The 19,089-nt window shown below is 40.0% G+C and overlaps 1 protein-coding gene across 1 annotated transcript in view; it reads left to right on the top strand.

The window, feature by feature from the left end:
- The window catches only part of NRG3 (neuregulin 3), a 384,996-nt gene extending 384,865 nt beyond the window's left edge, over window positions 1-131 (top strand). Inside the window, exon 10 of the transcript XR_001873528.1 lies at window positions 121-131. The gene's annotated coding sequence lies outside the window, so the exon portion shown is untranslated. The remainder of the gene's footprint in view (window positions 1-120) is intronic.
- The last annotated feature ends 18,958 nt before the right edge of the window (window positions 132-19,089 follow it).

The following is a 19,089-nucleotide window of genomic DNA, read 5'->3' as shown; positions in this document are numbered from 1 at the left end:
TAGAATTGTGGAATGCTGAGCTGCTGTTGTGTGCAAGAAGTGGTGTTAGTCGAATACTTGCTGATTGTCTAATAGCTGATATCCTAGGTGGGCAGTTCATTCCATGTGTTATGAATGAAGGTAGATGGGAAAAACTGAAAGGATGTTTGTCACCCCAGAGGAAAATTTCTCCCCTGAGCTTCTTGAAAGATATGTCATGAAACCAAACAGGAGTGAATTTCATGATTTATGGATTAAATATCACTTTAATCAAGAAGACATTTTAAGTAGCCAGCTTAATCATTGTCATCAACTTCATCAGGGTGATTGAAACCATCATTACTTTAGCAACTGATTAGCAAGAGCTGGATGTGGTCTTTCTACTAATGCTGGAGGTGCTCATTAGAAGGATGTCAGAGGTCCCTGACTCTATCTGCCCTGGTGTTTTTTGCCGTCTTTTGCTAGGGGGTATGTGGATTTTTCCTTACATTAAACTTCTTTCGGTATAATTCGAAATAATTACTATTTTGTATTACAATACCTAAGTATTTATGCATAAAGCTTGTTCGTAAAAGCAGAGTGCAGAAGTCTGATTGTTTCTTAGGCTTTATAACCAAGGCTAAACAAATCACTATTTAAACATGGTTTTTAAAAAATATAAAAGAAAGGATTGGAGTTCCTGAAGGAAAACAAACAAATTGCATCTAAACAACATAAAATCTCAAAGCAATGCATGTTGGAGGAGACAGGTGGTTGATCTGTGCTCCAACAGAAAAACAATCCTGCCTGGGCAAGATTATCAAAATGATAGTCAGGTGGGAAGTTAACATATAAAGTTCTCTGTCTGGAACAAGGAGATAAATTAATAAGAAACATGATTCATGTGTAGCATACACCTGGGGTATTTGGGTTAGGTAAAGGAAAAAAGAATTTTTCTGTTAACTACTTTAGAATAGACCATTTATGATATAAGCAGAAACAAAGTCTTAAGAAGGTTTCAGGAGCCTGAAAATGAGTCTGATAAGCAACTAAAATAACCATACAGCAAGTTACTTGTAGAGGTGATTAATCCAGCCATCTAGAGACCTTGGGGAATGGGGCTTTCTGTCAAAGTGAAGATAAGCTTTTCTGGTTAGGAAAGCAGCCCTCTTGCTCTAGTTTTCAGATAATTAATTCTTCCTAAAAATAAAGGGAAAAGTCTTATTTTTAACTTCACGATGCTAGCAAAGGATTGGGAACTTGATCAAAGACACAGGTACTAGCAGTTTTTCAATAATCTTGAAAAAATTTATATGAAATTATTCAAATAATCCAAGTTTTACCTTGGATTCTTGGTAGGGGTTAGCTGTTGGTCTGATGATATTATTATAACAAAACCTAAATAAAAATTCTCCTAAAATACTTCTCAGCGCATGGGAAAATTGAGGAGCTCTCAGCTGAATGTGAGTTAGACGTGAAGATTTATAATCCAAGCATGGTGATTTTTGGCAAAACGTAATGATGCACCTCATGTGTATTCAGATGGAGATTGGGGAAAGGAATCCAAGGATGTTTTTGTCATTTTGCAGTGATCACCATGGGAAAGGCAATCATTCCCAGCAGAAGCCCTCCGAAACAGCAGCAAACAAGTAACAAGGAGGGCTCTTAGTGACACTCAAAACAGCACAGATGGACACAATTTCAGATTGGTTTCAGAATGTATGGAAAACCATAACTTTGAAACTAAAAGAAACCTTTTATTTATCTTCATGGCTTACAAACTGAGCTTAATGATGGGCAGGACTGAAAGGAAAGTGACACTGAAAGGAAAGTTTAATGAATATGGGGAAAGCAAGAATGAAGGTATGATAAGAAGGGTTCTTGGACAGAAGAACAAGAAATGGCTCCCCTACCTTATTTCTTGTGTTGAAAATCATGTTCTTGTCATCTTGAAAGATGTGAGAGGCCACCTGAGACAAAGACATGTACTGATTTAACAGCCATAATTTCTTCCCCTTGTATGGGACAGGAGCACTTGTGTCAGTCCTGCTCAGCTTTCTGTGAAAGGCATTTCCCCAGCTGTGACAGCCTCTTTCCAGTACCAAATCTTCTGGAGCTTTTCTTGCTCTTTGGTGCCATATGTATTGGTTGCTAAGGTCTGGAGTACTTGTTTTCATTATTATTGGGACATTTCCCAGAATATTGGATTCTTCAGATTCACACAAGTGGCTTGCCAGCTGTTAAAATATTTCATGGCACTAAGTAGAGCTCCTCCAAAAACAAAACCATATTTTCTGCTATCACGGGGTACATGGAGTTGACATTTTGGAGCCTGAAGTTGTCAGAAGGGATTTCGTCAGGCTTGCTGCACCAGCACAGGTACCCTTCTTCAGTGCATAGAGAGTTGTGCTGTTGCTCTACCTCTCTGTCCTCCTGAGTGAGCAGGGTTGGGTGAAGGCAGTGTGGCAGCAATGCTGCCAGCACCCTCTGAGGCTGTGCTATGTCCCTGCTGTACATGGCTCCCATCCTGGCCCTGCTGTCAACAGCTGATGCTGCTGCAGCAGAGCTCTGTTTCAATCAGGCTAGTGTGAATCAGGTTTGTTATTGCTCACGTGTGCAGGAGAGATTGAATCAAGTTTCCATTTTGTTCTTTGGGCTGAAATGCTTTTGCTTCAAATGAGTGTTCCTGCTGTGGCTGCTGTTTCAAAACACATACTGGAATTTTATTTCTATTACTGCCTATTAGTATAGTCTCTCTCTCTTGCTTACCTTTGTTTCAGACCCTGCAGGTGGGCTTAACAGAAATGTGCCCTTCCGTCCACTGAGGTTTTGTTATCCCTGTTGCCTAGAAGGAGCACTTGGTATCATTAACAGGCTTTTTATGATGGTACTATTGTTTTGAGAGAGCGTTTTGGAGTGTCTGTGTGCTTGGCAATTGCTGAAGCAGCAACACCTGTGACTTTCTGGAGAGAGGAGAAGTGAGCTGCAGGCGTCTGCCTGTGTTGGGGATGGCAGCAGGCCTTGGCAAACCCGGGTGCCTGACTGTGCTGGGGCCACGGCTGCCTCAGTGCCCTGAAATGAGGAGTCCAGGCTTCTGTTCCCATGCAGGAGGGCAATCAAACCTTCTAAATGTAGTAAATAACTCTGGCAGCAGATTGCAGGAGAGCCAAAAGCAGCAGTGAAATACATCTGATGGTTCCTGGTGCCTTGTCAGCAGTAAATAATCTTGCATGTGCCTTGACAGCAGCTCCCAGCTCTGCTGATGAGAGCTCTGCCACCAGTAACACTGGCCTCTGTTCAGCCAGAAGCTGGACTTGGAGGTTCCCCTAAGCCATGTGGATAGGAACCAGTATCTGCTAAAACAGTGGCATGGAAGGAGTTACCATAGGGCAGGGTAGTTCCTAGCTCCTAATTATCCTTCAGTTAGGACTATGGCAGTGCAGTCACCGAATTAGTGGCATTGAGAAGAACAAGTAGAGGGCAGGTCAGCCAGATTCTTGGAGTATGGCATACAGTTTTCTGAGCAAAAGGAGAGCGTAGTTATGCTGTTTTGTCCGTACCTTAAGAAAGGATTCAATTGTTGCTGTAATGAAAAATGCTATTGAACTCCTCTGCTTCTGCCTGGTTCATATTTTCCCAACATACTTCCTCGCGGATTTTTTTATTACTACTATCTGTTCTAGTTGATCTAATTTTGTGGTCAAAATGAGCAGATGGAGAGGGACACGCTATTCCCTGGCATGTTCTAAACGACATCAGCCCAGTGAGTTTAAGCACCAGTGCAAATAGCTGAAGCTTGAATCATAAACAATTGTTGTATCGGACACAAATGATGCGTCTCAGCCTGTTAACGGAGTAGGCACATATTAACCTCCCACCAGCATGGCAGCATTTCAAAAAGTTCATGCATATACTGTCTTGTTAACCTGCTTAAAGGATAAGAGTATTTACTTTTAGGTTGCTGTGGAAAGAGATGGTGCATTTGTAAGAGGGGTATTTTTGTAGATGTTAAAATTACTGAAACCTTTGAAAGTAAATCTGCTGTTGACTATAATAAAAGTAAATTGCCCGTGTGTGAAATAGGAGTCCCAAATACACATAAAGATCATTCTGGTAAATTAGGGCTGTTTAGTTAAGGAATGCTAGGATGAAAAATGCTGAGAAGTGATCTGGCTTTGGTCACTTTTAGCATCATTCATATTAAGTACTTATCTTAGAAGTGTTAAATGAGCCATCCTTTTTTTCTGAGGTTAAGGAAATAAGTCTATCATGGAGTTTCAGGAAATAGGGCTGAGAAAGGCCATCAGGAAGCCAAAGTAACATCAGCTTGTTTGGTGGATGCTGTCTAACTTTCCTGCAAAGCTTGTGCAATTTCCCTGAACAACCCTTTCTACTCATTTTAAATTCTAATCCTTCAATGCCTTTGCTGCAAGTGAAGGCTTAATTTGGTTTCTTTTTTGAGAAGCAGAGAAGTTTGCCCACTCTGTAGTGCTGTGAGTAATTGAGGACTTACAGATCTCTCTCAGCCTGGTTGTCCCTTTCCCCAGGTGTGTTGTTCTGGAGCCACCTTGCCCTCACAACTCCCTTCTGCTAAGGAAGACTTCAGCCAGTGTCTCCCCCAGTTACAACAAGGAAAACTCGATAATTACCAAGTACAGTTTTACCATTAAATCAGCCTTCATGTTACAATTGTTACTTTTAGCCCATGTTTTCTCTGTGTTTTATCAGACAGGATAACAAAGGTCTTTATTATCATTAAGATACCTACTTCATCCCGGCTTCCCTGCCTACAAGGTCTGCTCTCCTGTCCAGGAAAGAAATCGGACTGGTACAGTTAGTATTTGACAATCCCATGTTTCTTACTATTATCTTCAGACCCTGGTAAAACTTAACCCAAATGAATTGAATAAATGAATTCAAGAGCAGAAATACTGTGATTTCCTTCTGTGTTCCCACAAATAGTTTCTTCATTCTGGTATCCCTTAAGAAAAGAGACCTGTCAGCCCAGACCTCCTCCTTTCTCCCACTTATTTCTCTCACTTATTTCTCAGAGGCACTCTGCTTGAGCTTTTTTGGTGTTTCCAGCCCCTACGTGAGCTCTTAAAGATGATGTATAACTGTTTGGAGAGAAACTGACTGGAGCAATGTCTTCTAAGACAAATTCCATAAAGCCCAAGGGAAGCATTTGCAAAGGCAGGAACACAGAAGCTTTGTGCCCAAATACAAGTATTGAGGATCATGACGGACACAAGTAAAAATCTGTGGCAGGCAGTAGGGAAATGCAGCCAATAAATGGAGGCTGCTTGCCTTGTAAAAGGTCCCCCCTGTATGTGCTAATAAACCAGATAGCTGTATTTTATTTACAGAGCAAAGGAAATAAGGCAGTTCTCTTACAGCCAGTGTCCTGGTAGGTCTGAGGGATCTGTTTCAGGTCAGCATTGGCAGTGCTTACCCTGCCCGGGCAGACACTTGTACCCCACCTGATTTGCACCAGGCAGTCCTTGAGGCTTGTGTACTCTCTGGTGTAACTACACACAAACTCCAGGCAGTGTTTTAAGCAACACATCACTTGGGTTTTTGAAGAGAATGATTTAAAGTATGGATTTTGTGGACTTCAAAGAACAGATGCACTAAACCATAGTGATATTGCATGTGTATTTTAAAAGCCTATTCCTTGGATACCCAACAGAAGTTATCACAAATTAATTAGTGTTCTTGGAATTCATATATTTAATGTCCTCTGTGGGAGTTCCAGTTAAGAAAGAAAGTATTTTTACTTATTTTTTAGTGTGGTTACTGTTCTTCAGCTAGTTCAAGGTAGTCAATTTATTAGATATTTTAAATGTTTAAATACAATTAAATACAATTATTGACTAAACAGAAACCTGAGCAGCCTCTTCCACAGACTTTTCATAATTACAGTATGGCTAAATGAAGGTCCAGGAAATAATTTATTTTTTTTTGTCTTGGGATATCTAATATGTAATGCACACTAAAAATGGCATAGGAAATGTGGAATCAAAGTTCTTTACACTACAGTAGCTTTCGGGAAAACTGAGAATAGCAGTAATACTTGACTTGTGTGTTTTCTAAGCGTTCTTATGACTCACCAGTGACATTACACACCTGAGATATGCTTCCCTAGGGAGATGGGAAGGAACAACTGTTCACATCAGGACCATAGCTAGAATGGGTACGAATAGGATTGCCTCTTCTGCCCCAGTCAGTAGGAAATCCCTGAGTCACACTGCTGAAGAGTAATCGTACCTTCCCAGTTCATAATCAAAGCAAAGAAAAAGCTGTCGTGTCCATGACCTGAAGGCTTCTGAAAAGCAGGATGAACTTTAGGTTACTTATCTGAAAGGAAATTGGCTTCCAGTTTATCCTTCAGTAGTTAATAGGAAGTTTGTTGGTGATAATGAATTGTTTAATCAGAATTTTACTCACCATCCAGGGAATAGAGCCTCAGAGACTCAAGTGAAGTTTTCAAAGCATATGCATGTTGTAGCACCAAGGATGGTTTTTCGGTCAGATGTGCTTTTAGCATCCTATTTTGACACAGTTGGGTTGTGTATATATGTGTGTGTGTGTGTGTGTGTGTGTGTATACTGATTTCCTCTAAATATTTTGAGTGGCCAAAGCCCAGTGAAAATGTTACTTTTCCCAAGTTATACTAGCCATCGTTAGCCTTTCAGAAAACTTAGAATTTTTTTTTTTTTATTTCCATAGGCCTGCAGTGAAAAGCTGCAGCTTGAGTATGTGTACAGGTTATGTCTCAGGCTGTAGAGAAAGACTGATGGAATTACTGAAACTGCTGGAGATGTACAGTGAAAGTTCCTCCTGCCCCCACCCCTCCTCTTGGGAAGCTCTCCAGCCAGAAGGTTGCATTTAGTGCCTGCTGGGGAAAACCGTGCTAGAGGATCTTGGAGAGCAGGGAAAGGAAAAGGAAGAGATTGGAGGGGAGGGACAGGTGGAAAAAAATAAAGAACATGCATAGAAAAGTTAATACACAGTAAAATTAGCCTCTATGTTTCCTCAGTAGTTGGATTATCTCAGCAGTTTGGCAGATGAGTTACTTGTTTTTCTATTGAAAGTGGTAGCAAGGAGTTGCATTAAGAGTGGCTGCAATGCTTTAATTTGCTCTTAATTAAATCTTACTGCATTCTATTTCTCTTGTAAATTTTCCTGTGTTTATGGGTGATTTGAAATTCAGACTCACAATTCATGCTTAAATTGCCATTTACGCATGTACTTTCTATGGTTGCTAATGAAAATTTAACTCAGATTTCATAGCACTACTTTTAAGAAAGTAGGTTGTTTGCTTTTTCAAATCTCAGACACTGTTGACTGAGTTCAGAGCTTAAGCTGAAAATTCAAGAACATCTATTTTCTCTTGTGATTATAACATTATAACACTGTCAAGACATGCATTTTGGTCAGTGTTTTTCCTTTCAGCTATCAGAGAACAAAATGAATGGGGAATAGACGAAGAGGTGTGCTTAAAAACAAACAAACAAAAAAACCAAAACAGAGTCCTCCATATATGTATTGCTATGTATTTGCTTTCAGTCATGAATTAGTGAAATGTGAGAAAACTAGACTAAGTTCAAGCAGAGATCATTTCACTATAATTTGGCTGTTGGGCATCAGCTTGCTAAATGTGAGCCTTTGCTTTTTGTACTCATAGGTCTGGAAAAAAATTAATTACATTTTGTCTGAGGAGGAGAGCAAATAGGAAATCAAATGGAGAAGGCAAAAAATTAGTGATCATAGCATTAAAGGCTAGCAGGCTTCCATATAACAACCAATTTGAGATTAAAAGGATGTTTGTTTTTCAGCTGTGAAAAGACAAACTCTTGGTCATCATCTTGCCAGCCCACGGACAGAAGTTGTGCTTGGTTGTACCTTTCCTGTGTTCAGCTGATTACCGTGACTCTGTTCTTGTACCAACTCTTACCTCACATTTGCAGTCTTGGAAATACTTGTATATATTTGATGTGATGTACCCGAAAGCAGCTACTGCTTGCTCAGGGCAAATACAGGAAAGCACATCCTGGCTGTGGATCAAAAGGAGGATGGTAAACTGGACAGACCATTGAGCTTAAGGACCAATGAGCAGTGGCACAAATCGTTATAGAAGTGGTAAAAATAAATTTGATTTTGCTGGTCCAAAACAAATGACATATATCACTTCAAGTGAAAGAAAATCACTGTTACCAGAACACTGCAAATGGCAGATGAAGAGTCCTGAATCCAGCCCGTTACTTGTTGATATAAAGCAGAGCTAAAAATTGTATTCTGAGATATGCTACTCAAGAAAACCATATGGAACAGATAGAAGAGGAATATATATACATAACTAACTCCTATTTGCAGTTTGAACAGTCTGAACAATTCCCTGTGTTTTGAACAAAAACAATCACTGTTGAATAGCATTAAAACTCAGGTGATCTTTTAAGACAAAAACAACTTAATCTGATTTTTCTATCCAATGCACAACTATGGACTTTAATGTGGACATCTACTTTAATACCTGCAGTTATTTTAATGAAAAATGGATATTGCAATACGTTCCTCAGAACTAAAGATTGCAGGCAGTGAAACAGACCTATTCAAGTCAGTTTTGCATTGCTTTAATCTCTGTGGAAAGTTACTTATTTAATGAAAATGTCATTTTAATAATTAAATAACATCTCTAGAGTTTTCACCTCTGTGCTTTCTCAGGAAATACTGGATGGCACTAAGCACCTACATCCTAAGGCACTTCCCAACGAGGATTTCTGTTAGACCACTGTGAATATTTTGCAGAGCAGTTGACTGCACTTGTGCATTCCTTTCAGGGGCCAATATAAACTGTCCATTGATTAAGATACCAATAATGCTCACCTTGTATGCCCAACTCAGTGCAATTCAACTACAATATATGGAGTGATGTTTTTTACATTTACTTTAATGACTGGCTAAAAATGGAGTGTAATGGTGTCTCTTAGGGCTTATAGTTTTCAGGGATGTTTTTTGGGTGGGATTTTTGATTTGGTTTTTTGAGGGTGTTTTTGTGGTGGTAGTTTATTTTGGTGTTTGTGTAGCTGTGCAGTGGTGCTTGGTATATATCAGCTAAACAGAGAGGAAAAGTCACCTGGGGAAACCTTGGCAGATTCTGGCTGGAGGCCAATTTCAAAAATTTTATGACTGAAAATTTGTTGCAGAGAATCAAAGAAATGGTAGGCAGAGCATCCAGAAGCAGAATAAATTAACCTCTCTTAAATTCCATCAGGAAACTCAGTACAGCAAGGGAAAAGAAAAGCCAGGGAAGTTTTCCTTCCCTTTAAAGCTTTTCTAGAATGAATCTTTTATGATGGGTGGCTGCAACATCTTTCCAGATGATAATGAATGTAAAAACTCCAGGTTTTTAAGGCAGAGAAAAGATGGAGCTTAAACAAAAATAAGCTCAGGGTGCCATTTGCACTGATAGTTACCTGTAAGTATTCCCCTGGGGCGTGAACTACAGTTTTACTCTGTGAGGAATGATAAAGCTGTCATTTGAGAGTTGGGGGGGGGGCGATGGGGTGTGTGCTGTTTGTTCTCTGAGTACTGAAATCTGGAGTGACTCTGGTGGTGGGAAACAGAATCCTCCCTTCTGCAGCAGGCAGGGACCAAATGGCACAACAAAGAACAGGTTACGAACACTTGTGCAAATGTAGAGAGAGAGAAAGAGACACTTCAGTGAAAATATGGAGGAAAAATGAACAGCTTAGTAAAAGCTCCTTTTTTGTCCTTGTAGAAAAGGTGCTCAGTAATAGGTGCATTTTGACTTCTAAAGGAATTTCTGTCAAATACAATTATCAGGGAAGACTACAGCTGCGAAGGTATCAAAGCCATGTTTGCAGAAATCAGCCTTCAGAGCACTTTGAGATGGAAGATATTTGTTGAGTTTCTTTACATGTCATTTCATGTTTCTTTTCTTTATGACTTTTCCAACTGTGTTACATGCTGTCTGTTTAAAGATGAGAATGCTCCAGCAGTTTTCTTTTTTAAAAAGTCTTTGGCAGCTGCATTGTATTTATTTATTTATTTATTTTCTCTGTCTTTAGTTGAAAAGAAAGGCAGGAAAGTGAAACAAAGCACAAGAATAAAACAGCCTGTCATACTGAAAAACCTCAGAAACGTAAATAATAAACTTCATTTACTAGGTAATTCTCTTTGATACTCTTGTTTTTCATATTTTAACAGCTCTCAGTTAAGACAGTGTTGCTTAAATACAAGGGAAATGTTTGTCTTGACATTGTTAAACTGAAAGAAGCATTGCATTTGCGTCAACAGACAACCAGGTTTGAAAGCATGTCAAAAATATTTTGAATGCTGTTAGAAAAGCAAATGCTTTTCTTCCAGGTGTCTGAAGACTAATTTTGTTTATATTCTGGATAAGACCAAGATGATATCAAGAAATGTGCATTATTGGCTACTTTTACTTTTGCATGGCATGTATGTTCCATGTTGAAGGTATCTTTCTGTTCATGAGTCTTTAAGGACTTTGGTGTTACACATAGATCAAATATTGGTAGCCACTCTATACACAGATCTATTCTTATCTCTGTAACCTACCACAACAATGATTCCTGACTGATGAACTGAACATTAATTTAAGCACATTTAAAGGAGGAAAAAGAAATTAAATTGATTTCTTTCCCATTTTTTGACTACTCACAACTGAAACACACTGCATAACCTAGTGAAAATTAAATGTCATCATTTGACTCTAAGAGGAATGACCCATTGAATTAAAATTAGGAAGAATGCTGAATTGCTTTCAGCTGTTCTTGCAATGGGCCACCATTTCTAATGATGAGTCAAGTTTCCAAGTATGTTGGCAGAGCAGGAGCAGGGAAGGTGGATTGTGTTTGCAGGAAAGCATGTGTTAATTAACAGAGGTGTTTGGTGACTTGTGTTTTAGAGCTGCAGTAAGAATGTCTTCATCACTGTTGTGCCAGGGAAAGCACTGTTCAAATTATTTCAGGGGAAGCATGTCATGTTTAGTTTAAGGGCTGGAAGCAGGAGCTCTGAGCTATTTCCATTATGTAAAGTTTTCCCAGTAGAAATAGCAAGTCATGCTGCTACTTTACCCTTATCCAATTCTCCTGTACTCTCCAGTCCCATCAGCCCCTCTGGGTAAATGTGTAGAATCCAGTGGGATCTGGACAGGACTGCAAATGTGCAGAGGAGGAGGATCCTTCATAACCAAATCAGTGACAGAAGATTTCTCCATCCATGACTTCATACTGAATTAATTTAAGACTTAAAGAGAGCAACTAAAAACCTGCTGCCATATTAAAAAGTTTGTGAATTATATTCTTTTTCTTGAGGGGAAAAAAGTCTCGTTCAGTCTCTAAATGCCCGCAAGCATCATCTTGCAGAGGCATCAAATTCTTGTCTCCTCTAAAATTCGAGTATGATTTGCTGAGGCTCAAAACTGCAGCAGGATGACCTGTTCCTCCACCAGGCAAAACCTCCACCATGTATTTTGCAGTGTCAGTTCAGTGATATGAGTGAAGAGGATACGTGACAAAGCAGGAGGCAGAATCTATTGCTCATACTTCAGGATGTAAATCAGTCAAAGATAACTTCAAGTGGGAAAGAAATCTCTTCTCTATGTATTTAATGCCTGGCTATAAATTTGAGGACTCTAACTCCTCATGCAGCAGTATTGACTAATGTGTTTTTCGTATATACAAGTGTGCATTTGTCAGTTTGTTCTGCCCACAGTACAGACATTCACAATTTTGATCACAGATGAGGACTCCCCTCTCCTGAGATTTTTTTTTTTTGCAAGAACAGATTCACTTTAAAAGTCTGCAGAGGATGCTGTGGTTGTATCAAATAGCACCCAGGTGGCCATGGAGCAGCATTCTTCACAATCCAAAATTTCAAAACATTATTTCATAAGAAAAACAAATTCATAGTGTGCAGTTTTCTGTCTGCTCACAGGCCACTAACATCATAGATATGATGAGAAGGACTGTTAATAGAATCATAGAATCAACTAGGTTGGAAAAGACCTCAAAGATCATCAAGTTGATAGTTAAAGCTGAGTTCAGGTCACTTACTACATTTCCTAGTTAGTACGACCACATGCTTAAAACCATCTCTCCTGAATATTTTTAGGCTCTAAAAGAACAGTACTCTGGAGCTCATGTGAGCTATATACAGAAGCCTCCTGAAAGAAATTTCTCTTTTAAGAGGGTGAGAAGCACTAGAAGCCTCTAATTACAGCAGTGCAAACTGTCAGTGCTTGTATAGTAGGCTATATTAAAATGTAGTTTGTGTTGGTTCACTTTCAAGCTGAGATAACAACCTCACAGGAAACTGGGTTTTTACATCAATTAATTAAAAATTGATGTGCCTCCAGTGCAGCCTAGGTAAGGAGGCACTCACCCCTCATACTGCCAGACACTCGATGAAGCCTGCCCTGCAAAGCCAAGCAAAGGCCAAGTATCAGTCATTGCTAATTCCCTGCTGATGCTCCTGCAGGTAGCTTGTAAAGAAGATCCAAAGGCTATTTAATTTCACTGTCCCATAACAGCTTTATAATAAGCTATGTGCTTCTGTAATAATTTACTGGTTTAATTACATTATGTTGTTCAGGCTAAAAAGATAAGAAATAAAAAAACTTATAGGCATATTTCCCTTTAGTGCTTAACTTTTTTTAAGGCTGAGGGAACAGGATAGGAGGGGCACAAAAAAAGAGAGAACTAAATCTCACTGGCTTGAACCAGAGCTGTGGGGTGGTTGAACACATGCAATCATTAAACATTTTCCCATCGCACATGACACCAAAAATAACTTCCTACACATGTGACATTCTTACAGCATGAAGTGGAACAGTGGCACGAATGATGGGTAGCAGGCTCTGGGAAGGGCCTTTATGATTTCATAGCTGTAGCTTGGTAAACTGCAGCCTTGCTCCTTCAGGTTCCTCAGCAGGCGATGGGAGTGGGATGGCACTATGATAGGGATTGACAGACTGGGTTGTTTTTTTTCATGGAGATCTGTCCTCTCCCTCCCCCGGTTCAACAGTGGGTAGAGCTAAAAAGTGTACAGCCTGAGGTGATGTGGTTGCTGCTGAAAGGCTTGATCCCTTCTGGGATGTGATGACATTTCTAAGCGCTGCCATAACTGTTCTGCTGTGTATCAACACACCATAAACTGTTACTGCATGATGAGTGTTTATTCGTGGTGTTGTGTAGCTGCAAGGAGAAGGTTAACAATGGGAAAACTTGCTACTTAGTTCATTAATACTGTAGATGTTATTTAAAAAAATATTAAAACCCCGTTGGCACCGACTGCAGGATTTACTAATAAACATGTCAGTTCATTTCCAAATGCCTTTTACACCCAAAGTTGTTTTTGTCCAGCTGCTTCCTGCAGATCCCATTGGAACACTCAAAAATAAAAACAAAATTCAGTGCACCAACAGCGTGCTGCTGGGATTTACCTCTGACTTATTCAGGCAGATATCTTCTGAAGGCGTGTACGTAAGGTGTGGGGGAGAGGGAATAGCCAGCATAGATATGGGGAGATATTCAATTACTTTTTGATAAAGCTAAGAGAATCCCTGTCTTTGGGCCACACACAGCATTGTTTCTTTGTAAACTGATTTAGGAAAAGTTCAAAGATTGTGCTGAAGATCCTTTATTTGTAACTGGCGAGTGAGGGCTTCGTGATCTATGTTCAGTTATGATTTTCAAAAACTGTTTAATTCTGCAGTTGATAGGACTTCTGCATATGAAAATTGAAGCATATACTCATGTGCTAGAACAGCTTCCCTGCATTGGAGACTACCCCTAAGTAAGTGCATTTCAGCACAGGAATTGTTCCCTGTGTGCATGCAGTGATTCCTCAGAGAGGACAACCCCATCAGATGGGACTGGGTTTTGTTTCATGGCTGAATTAGGCAGAGAAAACGTGTGTATTAACAAATCATGGAGGTGTTCAGGATTACAATAAGCAGCTTAAAGATTGGAGAACTTAAAAAAAAGATAACAGGATTAGGATACTTATTACCTATGATGCTCTTGGGTGAGGCTAAAGGAGGAGAGAGCTATTGGAGCTCAGACTTTTTCAGGCAATTTTGGGTTCGACCGCTCCTTGTGCTCTCCTCTTGGCTTATGCTGCTACTTCCAGTGCCAGCTGAGCTGGGGAAGGGATCAGGCATGGGATCCCTGTCCTCCTGTCTGTCATGCTTGCCAGCATGTACTCAGCCCTCCTTGCAAGTGTACTCCCTAAGGCATCACAGACTGATGAATTCTAAGCAAGAACTCAGGGGAATCACTCAAAAGATACCTGCTGACAGCAGGAAGCTCTTGATTGCACTGTTCCTGAGCATACTGCTCAGGTTCTTGTCTGCTTTGCTTTTGTTTTTCTGTGCCCATGTTAATGTTCATTCACCATGGGTATTATTAGGAGCTGGAGCACAAATATAGGAGTCTGTAATAAAACTGAGGTTCCAGGATATGTTTTTGCTAGAAAGGGAACAACAAAAGCTTATTTTCTTTTGAAGTAGCTTATCGGAGCTTTTAGCAGTCAGAGGGAGATTTCGCTTAGCAGGCACAACAAGGACTCCTGCTTTATCAGAGCAGGGAGGTGGCTGTTGGTCAGCTGAGCTGTGCTGCTGCTTGACTGCAGACCTGCTTGATGAGCAAAGGGAATGCCACTGTGCTGCTGGCTCCCCTTGCCGGGCTCCTTGACACCCAGCATATTCCCAGAGTATTTTCCTGTTGCTCTTCTCAGGCATGGGTACCTGAGGCCCCTTCTCTTTTATGGAAACGTACTCTTTTGCAAGTTTCTGGAGCTTTTTTCAAATTGGTTACCAGTTGTGACCTGAGTGGAGAGATTTAAGAGAGCAGACTTCCATCACCACAGGCTTGTCTGGGACAAAGCTCGTAATGGCAGAAAGCCAGGGGTCAGTATATTAAAGCAGAATGCAATAATCCATTCAGTTGGCAGGCTGTCTTGATTTCCATATAAATGCAGAGAATTATATTTGACTGTGCACCTTTCAGGCATGTGAAATGCTAATGGTAAAGTAATTTTTATGTCCCTTTATGTTTTGATTTAGTTATTTGATAAACGGAATTCTCTCTGACATTCTTGCCATTCTGTCTTGCTAACCAATGTCTGAACAGGGATAATTTTAATTGGAATTAATTACTACCGATGGCATTTATGCAGGTCCTTGGCTCAGTCCTGGAAAACTGAATTACTAAAATCATCAGAGATGTCTAAAATGCTCTGTACTTATATATAGTCAACAGTTTGGTCTGTGGTTCTGAGCTAAGAAAGCATCTTTAGCTTGTCTTCCGTATATCCTTAGCCTGGTCCACAGCTGTATCACTAAACCTAATTCTAGCAAGAGATTTTGTTGGTAATAGCATGCTGTCAGAGCCTGATTTTTTTGTTGTTGTTTGTTTGTTTTTGGGGATTTTGTGTGTATGTGTTTTTTTGTTTTATTTTGTTTTTTGTTTCAGCCATTTTTCAACTGTATAAATGGCATGATTTGTCCTAAATTCCTTTGGTACTTATAGGTTCCTGACCATTACAAGCACCATGCTGGTCTTATTTCAAGCAAGCTATATGATAAATGTTATGATATATTTCTCATTTTCCTTTAAGTAATTCTTACATTTGGTCATGTATTATTAATGACTATGAATTAACATCCTAGAAGTTGGTATATTTATCGTCTTATCGTATTTTTATTTCTTAAAAATGAGAAAGGAGCACAGATCACAGGTTACCATGCACAGATAAATGAATTGCAACTCAGAAGGAAGAGTCATAAATTGTGGCAGTCTTGTCCTTTGCCAGAGCAGTGCTGGGATGGTGGTGGATGGGGGAAGTCAGGCCGCTGCTGGTCTCACCTGGAGCTGCTGTTGAGCTGGGAGTTTTCCTATCACAGGTACTCGCTCAGTGCAGGGAAGTGGTGAGACTGCTCCAGGCAGCCCCTGGAGCTGCCCCAGTGCAGAGCCATGTGCCTGGGCTTGTGTGCAGGCAGAGCCCGGCAGGGAAGTGTGTCCCATGAGGACGGCAGGCAGGGCTGGGCAAAAGTGAGACACTTTTAATGGAATCACAGAACACGCTGAGTTAAAAGGGACCCACAAGGATCACTGAGTCCAGCTCCTGGCCCTGCACAGGACCATCCTCAAGAGTCACCATGTGCCCGAGAGTATCGCCCAAATACTGAACTCTGTCAGGCTTGGTGCTGTGACAACTTCCCTGGGGAGCCTGTTCCATCCCCCAGCCACCCTCTGGGTGAAGGATCTTTTTCTATTGCTTGCATGTAGCGCCTGCTGTGGTCTGTTTGTGGACTGCGGTGACAAGAGACATCAGTGAGTGTACAGCTGAAACTCAAACTTGGAAAACAGCAGGTGATAACTTGCAGGAAACAGGCAGAAAGATGTATCTGCCAGGATGAGCGTTATCTCGAATGAAAAGCAGTGTCTCTCCCCAGCAAGCACAGTGGCAGGACAGGACTGCCAAGGCAGTTCTCAGCCTTAACAAATGATTTCCCACTAACAGTACTTATCTTGTATTAGTGGCTTTTTATTATCCTGTAAGTGTTTCTCCTCTGTAACAGAAGCAAGCTGACTTTCCATAGATAATGCCAATGTGGGTAAGGTATCTGTGGGTGGGAGGGGCCCATGCTCTGATTGACAAGCTATGGGACTGTCTCTGGAGAATGCAAGGTGCTGTTTTATCGGGATGCTGCAAGATTTCTATCTAGTGGGGAGTTCTCAAAAAACATGCAAACTTCACCCTGCCCCCTGTTTACAGAGTATCAAGGTTCCCAGGAAATCTTTGCTCTGGGAGTACCAACAAACATTTTCTGCAATGAAATACATTCCCAAGGCTTCTGAGCCACAAAACTGAGCTCATTGCCAGCTTCTCTGCTACTGCTTTTCAAACGTGTTTTAAATTTTATCGTTCCTAGTATATAATGCAAAACAGGCACATCAACAGTATAATAAATCTTTTCTTATCTCTAAAATTCTTTTCATATTGCCTTGTTCCCAGAAGATACTGCTGCTGTTGTGACAACTAAATAGATAGAATATCTTTATAGTTCAAATATGACTCATGGTATATTAACTTACTGATACAGTAAACCTAAAAGGGAAGAAAGGAAAAGATGATAGTTTGCTTTTTCAATATATTTCTTCAGGTTGCTTGACATTAAATAATGCAAATAGTACATAATTATAAGTTGTGGGGTTTTTTACTCAGAAAGCTACCTATCTAAAGAGAATCTAAACTTCTCTTTTTAACAAAAACAATTTTCTTTTGCTAAGAGGGTCTTGCCATCACATTTTCCATTTCCCCGTCCCCTCATATTAATAACAGAATTCTGTAAAATGGGGAAATCCATAAGATTCTAATTTACAGAGAAATTCAGCTTGTGTTATGGGAAAATGTTTTTCTTTTGTCAGATTTTTTTTTTCCTTGTAAAAGAGAATATAGAGAATATGAAGGCATTTCATTCTCTTTTAAAGAATACAAAGGGAGATATAGAATGACAAAAAGGACACACTGAATTTCCAGTGGAAGTCTTGGTACTGTGGGCACCTGCCTTTATTGCTGCGTCATCACTGCAGACAATGAAACATGGACTCTAAGTAGTGGAGATTTCTGTTTCCAGACTGTGGACTCTTTTATAAAATTATTAAAAAAAATATAGTGTGCCTTGTCATCTACTTATTACTTGCATATGGTATTTGTCACTGCTGGCCATTTGTCTGCTGAATTTTCTCTTTCCTAGGAATGTTTTCTTTTTACCATGTATCACTGGACAGTTCTTTCATTCAGTGCCTTCTCTTTCAAAGTTTCTAGCCCCAGAAGACCCAGTAGAAACATATGTGAGAATCATTAGTAAGATCACCAGGGTCTATTCATACAAGAGAATAAATCACACAAGTCTCTTCCAGTTTTCAACTTTATCAAGCATCAGCATTCTTCCTTTACTTCTCATGTTAAGAGAGACAGGCAGACACACTGTGTTTGGCTCTGTTCTGGTCCTCTGGCTCATCTTTCTTGATATTTTCCTGAACCATGAACTGAATTGCAAATAATAGGATTGCTTATATGAAAGGCTACCTCTTTACATGAGTAGAAACCATGAATTTGGACTCCTTTAAAATGGCTCAATGGCATTTCATGTACTTTGTTCTCTGGTCAGAAATTCAGGGTCTTCCATTTCTAAATCCGATTTCCAGCTAAAATATAAATGTGTCACGTTGACTGATCACCCTTGGAAGTTTATATGCTTTTAGAGTTTAAGGTGTGAATGATTAATGCTTTTTCCTAGCTTAGCTATGAATCATTATATGATGCCCTGATTTTCCTTTCTAAATTTCTGTAGCTGTAGCAAATAAGGTGTTTAAGGGAGAGGGGAGGAAAAAGGGTAGAATATGACCTTCCTATTAGTTGCACTTCAGATAAAATAATATTCTTGCAAGGACATGGTTGTGTTTGAGTTTCTACCTACCCTGTGAACTGTGACAAAGTACAGAATATCACCTGCAGGCTTTTGGAAGTAAATCCAAACACAAAAGCCTTGAAAGTGGGAGCAGCAGACCAAGCTGTCAAGATTTAAGTTTTAATACAATCTTAATTAACTCTAGTATTACTTCCTCTCAAGGACAATTAGACATTTTCGGTGTATTCAAATGAGATATTCCGCTGGGAAACACATTTTTCTCCATCTGGTGACCAATATTCTTTAAAAAACCCTGAATGTCTCGTCTCCCTCTTTTGTGGAGCAGAGGGGGTCCTGCTGTGGGACCCTGCTCCTTGCAGTCCTCTCACCTGATCTTGTTTGGCCTTTACTGGGAGACGAGCTTCCTAGTGGAGTGATCAAAAAAATGCATAAAGTTAATGGCAAGTGTGTTCAGAGTTTTATCTAGACCTTGAGAGCCAGTGTTGTCTATCCTGGGTGCAGGTAACTCCTTCGAATTACTGAATTGAAAACAACAGGGCCACGACTCATCTAAGTACAGGCATCTGCACTTTAAACAAAATGCATTTTCCCAAACAGCCACCCACATTTTGCTTGATTCATATGCTTGGGTGCTATTTCAGCAT

Source organism: Lepidothrix coronata, unplaced genomic scaffold (genome assembly GCF_001604755.1).
Source record: "Lepidothrix coronata isolate B3197 unplaced genomic scaffold, Lepidothrix_coronata-1.0 Scaffold17, whole genome shotgun sequence".
Taxonomy (NCBI): domain Eukaryota; kingdom Metazoa; phylum Chordata; class Aves; order Passeriformes; family Pipridae; genus Lepidothrix; species Lepidothrix coronata.
Note: the sequence above shows the minus strand (reverse complement) of the source record. Positions and strands in the feature narration are given on the sequence as shown.